Here is a 12,569-nt window from a genome sequence, read left to right as displayed (position 1 = left end):
CAAGACTATTATTTTGAATAATTGTTATTTACGTTCCCTCTATTGTAAGGAATATTGTTTCTATTCCTATGTTGGATTTGGATGGTTTTTTTCATTTATTATTAAGACTAATGAATGTTCTATCCTTAGAGATAATGTTCTTTTATGGACATGGTATTATAAATAATGGTCGTATGTATGTGACGTAGAGCATAATTTACTTCATTGAACAAACTAATAAAAGAAAACGAGATGATGAAATCTGACCTATTTATGGCACTGTAGGTAAGTCATATAGTGAAAATAGACTGCGTACATTGCATAAGGAAGTGTTACTTGACCCCTTTGATTTTGAATCATATCCTACATGTGAGTCTCTCTATTGGGTAAATGACCAAATCTCCATTTAGTGGACATGGAGAAAGGACTGCAGATTTGCTAGGAATTGGTACACACAGATGTATGTGGACCAATGTCTACGCAAGCCATGTTGGATTTTCATACTTCATTACTTTTTCATAGATGATCGATCTAGATTCGGATATGTGTATTTGATGAAACCACAGTCTGAGCCTTTTATGAAAAGGTCAAAGAAACATATAAACATGAAGTGGAAAACAAACCAAGACACAGTATTATAACTCTTCGATCAGAATCGAGGTGGTAATACTTGAATGGAGAGTTTCTAGATTATCTCAAAGAAAATGGTATAGTCTCCCAGTGGACTCCTCCATATACTCCACAGTTAAATGGGGTATCTGAAAGGAGAAAAAACTTTGTTAGACATGGTTCGGTCCATGATGAGCTATGTGAATCTTCCATATTCCAATGGGTTATGCATGGAAACCTCAACATATTTACTGAATAAGGTGCCTTCCAAATCGTTCCTCAAACACCATATGAGATATGGAAAAAAGGATACTGAGTCTTAAACATGTTAAGATTTAGGGATGTCCAGCTTATGTCAAGAAAGTTGACCCAGATAAGCTGGAATCTCGATCCGTAAAATGTAATTTTGTGGGATATCCAAAGAGACTTTGGGGTATTACTTTTACACCGATCATCGGGTGTTTGTCTCCAGACATGCTACCTTCTTGGAAAAGGAGTTTATCATTGAAGGAAACCGTGGGAGCAAAATTGAACTTGATGAAGTTCAAGAAGCACAAACTACTACGGATCAAGTGGAAACACCTATTCAGACTGAACAACCTTCTGTTGGAACAGCTCATTCGTAGGATAGGGCGAGTGTCTCGCCAACCTGAGAGGTATTATGGCCTTGTCATTGAGAATGACAATGAGTTTCAATCATTGATGATGATGACCTTGTGCCTGTAATGAGGCTATGAGTAGTGTTGACTCAGAGAAATGGCATAGTGCCATGAAATCCGAAATGTAATCTATTATACCAACCAAGTATGGACTCTGGTTGAGGCGCCTGAAGGTGTTAAGCCTATTGGGTCCAATTGGGTATACAAAAGAAAGATTGGAGAAAATGGCTAGGTGAGACCTATAAGGCCAGCTCGTGGAAAAAGGATTCAAACAAAGGCAAAGGATTGACTTTGATGAAACTTTTTCACCTGTAGCCCTGTTAAAATCAATTCGGATTTTGCTTGCGATTACTGCTTACTACGACTATGAGATCTGGAAAATGGACGTGAAAACGGCCTTCCTCAATGGGGAACTTGAGGAGGAAGTGGATATGACACAGCCAGAGGGTTTTCTTTCCAAGGAATGAACACCTAGTGTGTAAGCTGCTGCGAACCATATATGGTTTAAGGCAAGCTTCTCGTAGATGGAACATCCATTTTGATGAGACAATCAAGAGTTTGGTTTTATCAAAAACATAGATGAACCATGTGTCTACAAGAAGGTTAGTGGGAGCGCGATAACATTTCTTGTATTGTATGTGGATGACATACTTCTTATAGGAAATGATATACCGATGCGACAATCAGTCAAAGTATGGCTATCAAAGAACTTCACCATGAAGGACTTGGGAGAAGCATCCTACATTCTTGGCATGAAGATCTATAAGAGATAGATCTAGAAGAATGATAGGTCTTATCCAGGGTACAAAAATCCAGAAAGTGCTTAAAAGGTTTAGCATGAAAACTCCAAAAGAGGTCTCATACCGATGAGCCATGGAGTATCCCTTTCTGAAAAAATGTCTCCTAAGACACCTGAGGAAAGAGAGCGTATGAGTAAGATTCCTTATGCTTCAGCAATAGGATCTATCATGTACGCGATGTTTGTACAAGGCCTGATGTTGCTTATTCAATTAGTGTGACGAGCAGATATCAGTCCAATCCAGGTGAAGACCACTGGAAAGTAGTGGAAACATCCTTAAGTAATTGCGAAGGACTCGGGACATTTTTCTTGTTTTTGGTGGTGAATCTGAGTTGAAAATAGAGGATATGTCACATCGAGAGAGTTGACACACATAACAACGTAGAAGACCCACTCACAAAGCCACTTTCTGAGAGTCACTTTGATCGTCATAAGACGAGATGGGTATTAGATACCAGAGTCATTGGCTTTAGTACAAGTGGGAGATTGAAAGAGATATGTCCTAAGTCTAATCATGTATGAGGATTTAAGAATAACTTTTATGTAATCTGTTTTGATTTCATGATATTAATAAAAGCTTGTTTTGTTTTTATTGCGGGTTCTATCTATTTAAATGTTTAAATAAGATATACCACAGTTTAGAGTAAAGCTTTTATGGATTGTGATGAGATCATAATAATGAGACCTAAAGATGATAACTCTAAACTTAAAGTTTCTGGTCGTAGGATTACTAACTCGTAATTAATAATCCGCAAAGATCGGTACATACTATGCTTGCTTCATTATGAGGATGTCTGTTCTCATAGATATTTGTGTGGTGACACTATAGCTAGTATGTAGGTGCTTATTATAGAATAAGTTCACTGAACATGACTACACAGCTGAACAACTGATGGAGTTCACTCACGTGTCAGCAGTTGTTCACATAGTGATAGTTGTACAAGTATCCTTAGACTTAGGTCATCATAGTCATCTTGTGTACACTGAACTATGCTTTGGTTTAGTTCTTAGTCTCAAGGGAAAATTATAAGGGCTCTACTGGGTATAGGAAATTGTACACGAAGATAGTGTATGATCAATAAAGGATCAACCCCTTCCAGTGTAGAAGTGAATGTTCAATGCGATCCACTTATGTTAGTTCAGGAATCTCTGGCCAGAGTGAATGAAATTAGAAAAGAGTTTCTAATTTACATTAAATAGAACTAAGCATAGTGAATGGAAAGCAAGTGATTAAATAAGATAGGCTTGACACAAGTTCCATGCCTTGTATTTAATCATGACATTGCAGGGTAGAAGGAATTAATTGTACGGTACTACTCACTGAATAGGTTTTTGGTATTCTAAGCAGTGAATTCGTATTATCCGGATAGTCGCGATATGTTGAGAAGTATCCCTCACAATGGAGAATAAAATATGATTAATTAATTAATCATATTTAATGAATTAGAGAATTTATATAAATAATGATAAAATAGTTTTATTATTATTTATTTCTACTCCCGGCTTAATATTGAACCTACAGGGTCACACCATAAAAGACAATGATTTAATGGTGGAGAAAATTAAGGAATAATAAATGGCTGATAATTTTATTTATGAAATAAATAATTAATTGCAAATTAATAATGGATTAAATGAGATTTAATTGATTATAAATGATTAAGAAAAAGTTCTTAATATTATAATTAAAAATTTAATTTTTGAAATTAAATCAAGTGAGAGAATTATTTCTAAAGTGTTTTAGAAAAGGATTATAATTAAAAGGTGTTTTATAATTATTAGTGAGAATAATAAGGGTTAATAATAATATATTTTATGGAAAAAATTTCAGCATGAAAATTTTGGCATATAACTATATACTATTATGACCCTATTTTTGCCTCAACTAAAAGATATACAAAACCCTAATTCTCTCCATCTCCTCATCCTTCATTACATTGTTTTCTTGGTGGATACCGGTGGAGTGCTTCACACTTGAGGAGCAGCTGCTAGGATCTCCGTTCATCATTTTTGGATCGCCATTAAAGACCTGCATCTTTCCATTAATGTAAAGCTTCTTAAGGTAAACATACTGAACTATAAATTAAATATTATTTTCAACATGGATCCTGCGGAGGGTTTCGGTTTTTTTTAAGATTTATAAATTTACGTTTTCGTTGCATTTATGTGCTAAAAACCCTTCACCTGCATCTTCTCTCTCAAGATGAAAGGTATGTTGATTGCATTGAGAAGGCCCTCATATTTCTCGAAGAGCTGCTACAGATGTGAGGAGCTGTAGGCAATGAGTAAAGCATTCGAAAGCCACAATCAGAATGGACAAATGAAGAAATTGAGCAAGTGCGGAAAGATAAAAAGGCTATGAACATTCAGTTCAATGGTCTTGATGGAGATTGTTGACAATGTCATCAACCGTAAAATTACTGAGGACATTTGGGATACAATTCAAATCATATGTGATGGGACTGAACAAGTGACGGAAAAATAAGGTGCAAACTTCCAATCCAGCAGTATGAGCACTATCATTTTGAAGATAATGAATCTTTAAGTGGACATTTTTAGTAGTTTCAAAACTACTAAATGCACTGAAGCTGCATGGAAGAATCTACCAGGAAAAAGATTCAACCTGAAATTCCTTAGATATCTACCAAAAGACTAGAAGCCTATGACTGTCTCTCTTAGAAACTCTCAAGATTATAAGGAGTTTACTTTGGAGAGACTATATGGCACTCTAAAAACTTATGAGTTTGGGTTAGAGCAAGATGACAGTTAGAGAAAGGAAGGAAGAATGGAGGATCTATTGCATTGGTAGCTGAACAGAGAGAGTGAAAGAGATGAAGGTTGAAGCTGGGAATCCGCACCAAACTCAAGAGTTTGTGAAGGCAAAGGAAAAGGGCTAATAGCTAGCATGAGATCATCTTAGTCAGGATGAAATGGAGGACATAGATGAACATCTAGCTTTCCTATCAAGAAGATTTTCCAAGCTCAAATTCAAAAGAATTTTGAAGCAACCAAGCCAAATAGAAACTTGGTGATAATCTAAATTCAATGTTCAAATGTGGCTTGAGTGGTCATTTTGCAAATGAATGCAGAAATCCTGATTTCTGAGAAAATAAAGTTTGAGCTTGTGGATTACAAAAAAGAAATATTTTAATTTGCTCAAACATAAGGAAAGGGCTTTCTTACTCAAGAAAATGATTGGACAACTGATGGGGTAGATGAAGATAAGAAACAAGCTATGGCAATCTAGCTTTAATGGCCAAATCAGATGAAGCAGAAGTCAGTTCCTCAAGTAATTATGTAATTACTACAAATCTAGCACACCTTTCTAAGGATGAGTGTAATGATACCATAAAATGATATGTCTAGTAGAATTATATCACTTGCGGTGTTACACTTAAGTCAATCACTAAAGAAAATAATAGAAATTAAAGATAATAATCAATTTTAAGTGAGAGAAATGTGTGTTAGAAACTCAATTCATTGAGTTTGAGAAACTGAAAATAGAGTGCAAGATTGCCAAAGGATGAACGATTGGATCTTTGAAGAAAGAGGAAATTTTCAGAAAGCAGCTTGAACGTGAGCAAGAGGTAATCAAGGCGTGGAAGTCATCAAGAAATGTACATGCCCAAATTGCTAAAGTTTAAAGAATATAATCATTCTTTGAAGAATCCTGGAAAAGAGAAAGGAGAAACTGGATCATGAGTTGGTAGAAGGATTATCAACGGATGTGAAATCAACCAATGATAAAGGTTTATCCGTTGAAAGATAAAAATGAATTATTCGTTGAAAAACAAGGAGGCTCATCCGTTGGAAGAACAAAAGCCAATTAGAAAAGCCAAGCTAGCTAAACTCAATGAGAAATATGGATCAATTTCCAAGAACTTTGTTATAGGAGAATCAAGTCAAGTAAAGAGAAACAAAAGAATGAATGTGGGGCATCTGTCAATGAAGCAACTGAATAATTGATTAGAGAAAATTGAGGTTAATGCAGACTCCAAAAGGAAAAAACAACAGGAATGGGAAAGTAGGATTTAAAAAATATAACAACTACACACCTGATAAATATGAACCTAGAAAAATTTGTGTTAAGTGTGCTAGTGTTAATTCTTTATTTGTTAATTACAAATCTGCTATGCCTGTACCCATGTCCATACCTCCCTCATTTTCTAACATGCCCACTATGCCTATGAATGTTATGCCTGCACAAAATTTGAATGCACAATTTGCTAATATGCCATTTGCACGAAATCCTAACTATGTTACATTCAATATGCCTCAAATGCCATTTAGCATGCCATATTGGAATAACATGTTTACATATAATATGCCATTTCATGTTAACCAACCTGTGCATAATAATTCTGCAATTATAAATGATTTTCAAAGCCCTACTCTAATGGCCAAGGTTGAATTTCAATCACCTAAGTCAAGTGAGGAAAAGCCCAAGAACCTAAAAAGAAGGCTAACAAGGCATGACCCAAGGAAATTTGGGTACCAATATCAACTTGATTTGATTTTGACATGTACAGGGAAACAGAAAGAATCTTTAGTGTCTGGATAGTGGTTGCTTAAGGAACATGACTTGAGATTCTACCATGCTCATTGAGTTCAAGGAGAGAGCTAGCCTAAGTATTACTTTTGGAGATGACAACAAAGAGTATACTGTGGGATATGGATGATTTCTATGGAGAACATCATCATTGAAGAAGTTGCTCTAGTGGATGGACTCAAACATAATTTTTAAGTGTCAGCCAACTATGTGGCAAGGGCAACTCTGTAACCTTCAATTCAAAGCTTGTATTATTATAAACAAGAAGAACAACAATGTGGTTCTCACAGGAGTGAGAAAAAAGAAATATGTATCTAGCTAACTTCAACTCATCAAATGCAGATTCTATCGCTTGTCTTTTCAGCAAAGCAAGTCAAGATGAAAAGTTGGCTATAGTACAAGAAGCTGTCTCATTTGAAGTTCAAGACTATGAATAAATTAGTTAGGAAAGACCTAGTAAGAGGCATTCCTCAAATTGAGTTTTCAAAATATGGATGTGTGATGCCTGTCAAAATGGAAATAAATCAAGGCATAATTTAAAAGGAAGCTTTAATCTACAATTGAAGAATCACTACAACTATTTCACATGTACTTATTTGGACCCGTCGATGTGTTGTCAGTATCAAAGAAAAGATATTGCCTAGTGATTGTGGATGATTTCTCAAAGTTCACTTGAACATATTTCCTCAAATCTAAAGATGAATCTAGTGAAATCATTATCAATTATATAAGGCAAGTCAACAATCATCCTGATCTCAAAGTTAGAAGAATCAGGAGTGACAGTGGAACTAAGTTCAAGAATTCTGCAATGAGGTTGTTTTATGAAGAAAATGGGATCATGCATGAGTTTTCAGTAGTAAGGACTCCACCACAAAAATGGAGTGGTGGAAAGAAAGAATAGATCTATAATTGAAGCGGCAAGGACAATGCTAAAAGAATCAAAGTTACCAACTTATTTTTGGGCAAAAGCTGTAAATACTGCATGGTACATCAAAATATTTCTTTGGTCATCAAGCAAAATGCACGACTCCTTATCAATTGTTCAAGAACAGGAAACCAACATTTAACTTTCTTCTTGTCTTTGGATACAAATGCTACATTCTAAGGAATCACACTGAGCAACATGGAAAGTTTAATGCCAAAGATGATGAAGATATTTTTGTTGGATATGTTGTGGGAAAAGCATATAGCGTCTACAATCTTAGAACTAACATTGTTATGGAATCTGTACATGTTATGTTTGATGATAAGAAGATTGAAGGACTGCAAGATGAAGTTTTCCATGAAAGCCTCAAATTTGATACTGTTAAGATGAACTGGGATGAAAGTGATCAAGAAATAATTTCTAAGGAATATGCAGAAAAAATTAGCAACAAATGAAGCGCATATTTCTACATCCGTCGAAAGACAAGTGCATCATCCGTTGGCAGACAAACTGCATCATCCGTTGCAAGACAAAATTGAACATTCGTTGAGCCATCAATAGGAGTTGAAAGTCATTTTAGATTACACACAGAAAAGACTCGAACCTAAAGTCAAAGATCCACAAACTCAGGGGGAGTTTCTTCTAATCAAAACTCAGTCAACACATCAAGACAACTTTGAGGCCTCTTCATCTAGAGCTAATCTACACAAAAAGGAAAAAGACTAAAGATCACCCATTTGAACCAATTATTGGTGATGCACTCTTCAAGAGTGCAAACAAGAAAAACACTCAAGATGAATGTCTATATAGCAGTTTCCTATAACAGGAAGAGTCAAAAAAGATAGAAGAAGCTTTGTTGGACCCTGATTTGAGTTTTAGATATGCAAGAAGAGCTAAACCAATTTGAAAGGAATGGGGTATACAAGCTGGTACCCAAACCAAAATGCAAGAATTCTATTGATACCAAATGGGTATTCAGAAACAAGTTGGATAAAAATGGCATAGTCATGAGGAACAAAGCCAGATTGGTTGCTAAAGGCTATTGTCAACAAGAAGGGATATATTTTGATGAAACTTTTGCTCCTGTTGCAAGACTTGAAGCTATCAGAATTTTTCTAGCCTATGCTGTAACACCCCCAGATCCGGGGTCGGGGATCCGGGTCGTCACGGTCTTTCTTTCCACAATATCACTTCACTTAATTAATAAATAACCTTATGCTGTGACCCCACACTAACACACACCACAACCCGTTATAGTCTCAGAGATGAAATTTAAATAAGTACAAGTCTTTGAATCCACAATTTAAAAGTTATTACAACCCAAAATGATTACTTGATAAATTTACAGTTAATTGCCATTATCTGCCACAAGTTATAATTATACATAATTGATTCTCAAAAGTAGATGGTCTGATCTACAATAGATCTACCTCTGCAGCTATAGCAGCTACAACATCAACTGGGAAGACACAGGACGCTTCCCACGCGCTTGCGCTGGGTCTGCTGGAGTCTGGCCATCTTTCCTAACTGTTGTTGTGTGATGAAGAAATAAAGCAAGGGTGAGCAGCAAGCCCACCAAAATAATATGTATAATGATTAACAATATATGAGTCTTCTCATAGTACTCATGAAAGTCTTGGTCAAAAGAAATGAACCAAGTTGATATCTTAATGCGATGAAGTCGCAAAATATTCAGTATATATACATATATACTTTTCAAAATATTGGAAGTCCTCTTCCATGCATAATACACACAGAGTTCCAGTGTATAACTGTATAAAAATATCGTTGCAAGGTGATCTCATATATCTAACCTTGTCTCAACATTATTCTGAAAATCTTTATCATGCATAAGATAATCATTTACTAGATATAAGTTTAAAAGATGAAGTTACAAGATACTCCAATATACTTATATCTTTTCCAAATACTACTTGAACTACCACCGTTCAAGTTATAATTAGTTCAAAAGTTCATCACATAGATGAGACTACAAGATAATACTTGAATAGATTCAACCTTTAAAATATCATCAAAATAAAATGAAGTTATGAGATACTTCATTTGATGTAAACATCATTTTGAAAACTTGACCCTGCCAACACTCAACAATCGCCCAACCGTAGCCTTTCTATCGAAGTGCTCTGGGTAGTGTTGCAGAAATTATCCAATTGGATGATGAACTCATTACGGGAGTTTGCCGCGCCAGGAAGACCACTTACGATGATCAGTCGTAGTAGTACAACCCCCACCATTTTCTACATGTAGAGGAGAACCTGTCGGATTTACTTGTCAACCGAACACTGAACTCCTAAGGAATGGACCGCCTTAGCGGAACTTCCAGGCCATTTGGGCCAATATAATAAGGCTGGGCCGGCGCTACTCGACCACTTATGCCACTCCTAGTTCAGATGAAATCCATGACTCTGAAATGTAAAGCTCGTTTCCCCCTTTCCCCAAGTAGAAACTTGTTGATACGGCTCCACCAAGAAGTCGTACCTAGTTGGAAAGGAAAACTCACCGATATTTCCCAGGCGATGCCTGTTAATGGATTAACTTGTTCCAAGAATTTTACTTCCCGAATATTGGGTAAGTAATCAAAAACTCTTTTACCAAGACAGCAACCTTGTTGCGAATATAAAACACACCACCGAGCCGGATCCCCCAGGTTTTGAGCGAGTATTTAAATCCCCTTTTTAAAAGGAAGATCTTAAATATAAAAATAGTTTTGGGATCCGCTCTAACTTTTGAAAATCATTTTAAAGACTCGAAAACACTTTAAAGAGTGTTTGGAGTAAAACTGATTTAATGAAGTAAATCAGTCCCCAGAATATTTAGAAAATGTCTGAATATTATTATTTAAATAATATTCCCATAAAAAATAATCTTTATAAAATAATTGAAGTAGAAGTATTAAAACTTATACTTGAAATGAATAGCAAATAATCAAAGATATACTTATACGAAAGTAATATCTTTATTTGAATAATCAAAAATAAGTTTGATTATCGACACCTTATTCTTTAATAAAATAAAGAATATATCTCAGCAAATAATCGGAGTCATAGATCCTCAAATGAATATTCAAATAATATTCAATAAATAAAATAAGCTGAGTCATAATACCTCGAATGAATATTATAAATAATATTCATTAAATAAAATAAAGGAGTCATACATCCTCAAATGAATATTCAAATAATATTCAATAAATAATGTAAAGGAGTCATACGCCTTCGAATAATATTCGAAATAATATTCAATAATAAAATAAAGTTAAAGTTATCGAATAAACCTTATTCGATTAATAGTTTTAAAAACTATATCCATATATATATATATAAATATATATATATATATATATAATATACTCGGGAACATCGACTCCCGGTTTAGAAATATGTTCACCTTTTATCCCCTATACTAAGGGTATATGCAACTACTTGCTTATTTCTAGCATAGGTATTATGCAACTATAAGCATTGAAATCAACAGATAGATAACCAGATTACGAAACAGACATGCATATATACCATATTAGCATGCTCCAATATATCGCAAAATTTGCTAATAACAATCATGCAATATCACAAGATAATGCATATACATATATTTACATCACAACAACAGTATAACGGGTAGAAAACTTGCCTGAGCGACTGGGGTTACGAATGGCTCGGGACGAGTCTGGTAACCTATAAACAACAAGTAAGTTGGAATTAAACCAAAGTCACTTGTAAATCTATACTTTAACTAACTTAGACTCTAACGCTTGTTTTGCGCTCACTGATTCGCTTAAGCCACTCGGGTACCCTCGGCTCCACCATTTTTAATAATTTAACCTTTATGAGTTTTAAAGCGATTCCTTCGCGAGTGTCTTACCAACTGCCTAACACACTTACCATAAATGTTTCATACATTAATTAACCCTTTTTGGTCTTTAATCTATGTTTCAAAGTAAGGTGAGGGGAAAAGTTTCGTTCGCGAAACGCCGTTACTTGAAACGGTCGTTTCTCCTAAACCGTGCATCGGAATCGAACGAACTACATATCAAAACGAAGCTCGTAACATGAGCTATCTAAACATGGCAGTGGTCATAAACTAGCTGGGGGTTCTCGCATCCTAATGTTATGCACAAAAACAGTCTAAAGAAAATTGGACGTTACGACGGCTATGTTTACGCGTTTTCCCAATTTTAAACCATTCAATACCAACCACAAATCAACCCCAAATCAATCATACAACCAATATCCCTCCAAACCACATCATAACAGCCCCAACAAATCCACATTAACCATTTATAGTTATTCCTCACATGAACTAAAGGCTTTACTTAGGTTCTTTAACTAATTACCAAGATTTACAACTCCAACAATGCAATAAAACCAACTAATCTCTACAAACTCAACCAAACCTCAACCAATCAAGCATCATGCTTCACATATGCTATATCAAACACATTCAATCCTAATTACTCAAAACTAAAGCTAGGGTTTGTAGTTTATACCTTCCTTGGAGAGTGGAGAATCAAGAGAATGGCTTGGAATCACCTTTAAAGCCCTTATCCAAGCTTAATCTAAACAAAACTTCAAGAACACAAATTTTAGTTCTTGAAAACACTATTCACCATCTTCTTTCATGATTTATAGAAAAATATTGGCTTGGAATTAGAAGCTTAAACTTATAGGAAGTATGTAACTATCCATGGGGAAGCTTAGATAATTACCTTGCTAAATAGTAAGTGGAGGAGCTTGGACTTCCCATTTCTTAAGAAAAAACCCGAGAGCATGAAGAAGATGAAGAGAGATTTTTGTGTTTTGGCTTGATTTGCTTTTGGTTGGTTGATTTTTGTTGTTTGCTTTAGTGAATTACCTAGTTGCCCTTGGTTTTGTGTGGTTAAAAAGTCACCACATCTCCTTCCTTTCTTGTCATGCCTATGTCATCCTCATGATGTCATCCTCCCTTCCTTGTCCTCTTTCTATTGGTTGGATGACATCATTCCCACTAATCCCTTTGATTAACTTCCTAATCGTTTGCCTAATGACCGCT

Source organism: Apium graveolens, chromosome 7 (assembly GCF_009905375.1).
Source record: "Apium graveolens cultivar Ventura chromosome 7, ASM990537v1, whole genome shotgun sequence".
Classification (NCBI taxonomy): Eukaryota; Viridiplantae; Streptophyta; class Magnoliopsida; order Apiales; family Apiaceae; genus Apium; species Apium graveolens.
Note: the sequence above shows the minus strand (reverse complement) of the source record.